The 4,256-nt window shown below is 37.5% G+C and overlaps 1 pseudogene across 1 annotated transcript; it reads right to left on the minus strand.

Annotated features, from left to right (window-relative positions):
• Positions 1-356: 356 nt before the first annotated feature.
• Positions 357-1,490, minus strand: LOC715948 (high mobility group protein B2 pseudogene; annotated as a pseudogene). The gene has a single exon (XR_001446178.3). The product of XR_001446178.3 is annotated as a high mobility group protein B2 pseudogene (transcript).
• Between the last annotated feature and the right edge of the window lie 2,766 nt (positions 1,491-4,256).

A 4,256-nucleotide genomic window follows, 5' to 3' on the forward strand; every position in this document is an offset into this window, starting at 1 on the left:
CAGGAAAAAAAAAAAAATGTAGAGGAAACGCTTTCTATAGATACTGATGAAGTCAGTTCATCTTGTTTTCTTGCAAGACGCAGGTCATAAATAAAAGGCATTCTAGTGTAACAAATGAATTCAAACTAGTTTGATAGAAACCAATCAGAGTTCAAATCTATCAACACAGTAGATTAAAAGCAAAAGTGGGGGGGTGAAATGGCATGTCTTCAATACTAAATATTTTCATAAATTGAAGTAGTTCTCATTTTTTCCTGTTTATATTGGATAATGATTACACTGGGGTAGAGGGTGAAGTGGAGGAACCTTATTATTTAGAGGAATGTTATTAATACGTCTCACTAATGCTATATTTATTTATTTATTTATTTTTTAATATACATAATTTTATTACAATTTAAAAAAAAAAAAAAAACAGAATGCAACATCCTAAAAAACCCGAAATTTACTATTGATACTAATTCCTACAAGTTTGCTGTGCTACCATACACAAAAAATTTAAAAAAAACATTAAATATTTAGGAACATTCAACATCAGAAGCTGTAAAATCTAACTATGTAGTAGCCCGTCAAAAAGCTACAACCTGCAATTTTTTAAAAGTATTTTCTCTACAGAGAATCTTATGAGCTATACAAAAATCTGTACAGTTTTTATACTGAAGCTAATATTGAGCTGCACTTGAATTCACATTCTTAGCAAAACAATTGCCTGAGCACACATGCACATTCCACACGCATGATTAAAGGATAGCCATTTATTCTTCATCTTCATCCTCTTCCTCCTCATCTTCATCTTCTTCCTCCTCCTCCTCCTCCTCCTCATCTTCTGGTTCATTCTTCTTCTTTGAGCCTGTTGGCCTGCCAGGGCCCTTCTTTCCTGCTTCACTTTTGCCCTTGGCACGATATGCAGCAATATCCTTTTGATATTTCTCCTTTAGCTTAGCTGCTTTCTGTTCATATGGTTGTTTATCTTTGGCTGACTGCTCGGACCACATTTCACCCAATTTCTTTGCAGTATCCCCAGTGGATAGGCCAGGGTGTTCACTTTTGATCTTTGGGCGATGTTCAGAGCAAAACAGGAAAAAGGCAGATGGCGGCCTTTTAGGAGCATTGGGATCCTTTTTCTTCCCTTTCTTATCACCTTTGGGAGGAACGTAATTTTTCATCTCCCTATCATAGCAAACTTTGTCACTTTTTGCCATACCTTCAAACTTCGACTTCTCCTTTGCAGACATGGTCTTCCATCTCTCCGAACACTTCTTGGAGAATTCCGCGAAATTGACGGAAGACTCCGGGTGTTTCTTCTTGTGCTCTTCCCGGCAGGTCTGCACGAAGAAGGCATACGAGGACATTTTGCCCCGCGGCTTGTTGGGGTCTCCTTTACCCATGGTGACAGATCGGCGTCCACCTGACGGGGCGGAGGAGGGAGAGGGGAAGCCGGCGGGTCGGTGCGGAGCCCGCAGCTGCCAGGGCGGGCGCTGGCGGGGCTCCGCTTCTATATGTATTTAAATTAAAGAAAGTAAAATACATTTTTTCATGTAACATATTTCTGGAGAAAAATTATAAATTATGCTGGAATAACAGAGAAGCTTATCTCTGAACATGAAAGAAATAATGAAATTAAATATTTAGAGTTCTACCTTCCAATTAAAAACAAAACAAAACAAAACAAAAAAACAGGAAAAGATATATCATAATAATGACTGATTTTATTTTCAGGGTAGCTCCAATTATCTAAAGTTTATAAGTTAGGCATGTAATTAACTTTTTTTTCTTTTCTTTTTTTGAGACATAGTTTTGCTCCTGTTGCCCAGGGTGGAGTGCAGCGGTGCGATCTCGGCTCACCGCAACCTCCGCCTCCTGGGTTCAAGCGATTCTCCTGCCTCAGCCTCCCAGGTAGCTGGGATTACAGGCATGTACCACCACGCACTGCTAATTTTGTATTTTTAGTAGAAACAGGGTTTCTCCATGTTGGTCAGACTGCTCTCAAACTCCCGACCACAGGTGATCCACCTGCCTCGGCCTCCCATAGTGTTGATTACTGGCATGACCCACTGCGCCGGGCCGTAATTAACATTTTTATACCAGTAAGTATCTCTGTGCTGCATAGTTCACAGGAATAGACATGGAAAAATAAGCATGCAGATTAATAGAAACATAGAGTGATTCCAGCATTCACAGGGCTTTCAATAAAATACTGGCACTGAGGTGGGCACCTCTGAAGGTGTGTAGCATGAAGATGAGACATAGAGATGATTAAAATAAAATTAATCCTCTCAGGAAACTGAGGCCGGATAGGTAACCAAAGAATTAACCCTGTCCTTGGGACGCGGCATTTCTGGCGACCAATAAGCCTCAGCGTTGGTATTGTAGTTAAGCTCATGGAAGCAAAAGTGTCTTCAGTAGGGAATTTCCCCTGCAGAGAACATGTGAACTTTTGATTTTATCCTCAAACTCTGTCCTTTGCTCATTATAATAGCAAAAACACACCCAGGGAGGAGATCTCAGATGCTAATGAGACATGCGATGTATGACCAAGCATGTACAGCTACTGTGCATGTGCACCCAGAGAACCACCCAGAATATGCTTATTAGTAACCTCTCCCCACCCCCTCGTGAGTAATCATGTAAGACTTCTACGAAGGGAGTTTCCCCGGTGCCAGTCTTTGCTGTCTCATCCATACAAGCAGGCTGCCCCGAATCTCTTCTCTCTCTGGGTGCACTGTCTAGTCTGCATTTAGCTTTTCAAATATTCTTTGCCCTTTTCAATAAATTGCTCTATGCTGCATCTCCTTTGCTGCGTGTCTCTTTAAATTCTTTTAAACTAAGAAGACAAGAACCGAAGTCTCACAACAGTCATCAACAAAACTTTTGGTTCAGTTTCAGCAATAGACACAAATTAATAGGCAAAAAAACCTGAAGTAGGTTTGGAGAAGGGGAGACAATAGAGTGGAATGTATTAATAGAACTGAATAACAAGGATGCAGATTGAAACAATAACTTTATAGAATGTTCCACTTTAAAATACTTTCCAACTTGTGGTTTATGACAATAACTTTTGTATAAACTTGAAATAAAGCTGTAAAAGCATTACAAGGAATGAGTAGTAGTAGTAATAATAGCAATCCTATATGGCATTTGTAATTAGCTAGGTTTTGTTTTAGGCCCTTGTCTTATATAAACTCATTTAGTCTTATTCTAGCAGATCATCTGAAGATTAAAGGATTGAGATAGAGCGTGATTAAAAACAAACAACAGCAAAGCAAGACAAAATTTGTCTAGGATTACAGTTCTGGTATTTAAACACAAGCAGTATGGCTCCAGTGTCTCTACTATCAACTACCATTCAAGACTGCCTCTTAGTAAGATGACTGGAATAGCCACATTAATTTTCAAATACCTTTAATGAACATATAGAAATATTATTAAGTGCATTATTTTATAACTATGACTAATACTAACTTTATAGTAGTAGATCAATTATTGCCCGATCTTACAACCCATTCTTTTCTGTCTATTTAACTCTCAGGCCATATAAACTTTGAACACTACATTTTGAAGTGTCTTGCATATGGTTCCATTCTTCAATTATTAATTGAGAATCAACTACATTAACAGTGCTCTACTGTATACCAGTGAGCAAGGCAGATGATTTCTACCTTCAATGAGTTCACAGGCTAAGGTAAAAGGATCAATAAGAAAAAAATGTATTTAGAAGTCATTGACAAATGCAATAATAAGAGTAAGGGGTTATCAAACCAGGAATGATTTATTTAGTAATTAGCCTGTCTAGAATCAGGGAAACCATTTAGAAAATTACCATGATAATAAAAAAAATAGAGTTTTTAGTGTAGGAAAGGGAGTAAGAATTGAGAGGAAGATAGATTTGAAACTATTTTTTAAAGTACAATAGCATTTGACCAATTTTACATAGAAGAAGAGGAAAATGAGGTCTAGGTTAATTCACATATTTCTGGCTTGTTTGGCTGGATAAATAATTATGTCACTCAGGAAAGTATTAGAGGGGATCAGGTCTAAGAATCAACAGATAATTATTTTTATGTTTGATAAGCTTGTGAAATTACTAAGTAGAGATGTTGAATCAGGAATTACATATATGGAACGAGAAATCAGAACTTTTGTAATTATTAATATATAAAAACAGTTGAAATCAAATGATCGTATGTGGTTACCTAGGGCGAATATACATAATAAAATAAAAGACCTGCCAGAGGGGAAATCTCAGATATATTTAA

Source organism: Macaca mulatta, chromosome 7, assembly GCF_049350105.2.
Source record: "Macaca mulatta isolate MMU2019108-1 chromosome 7, T2T-MMU8v2.0, whole genome shotgun sequence".
Classification (NCBI taxonomy): domain Eukaryota; kingdom Metazoa; phylum Chordata; class Mammalia; order Primates; family Cercopithecidae; genus Macaca; species Macaca mulatta.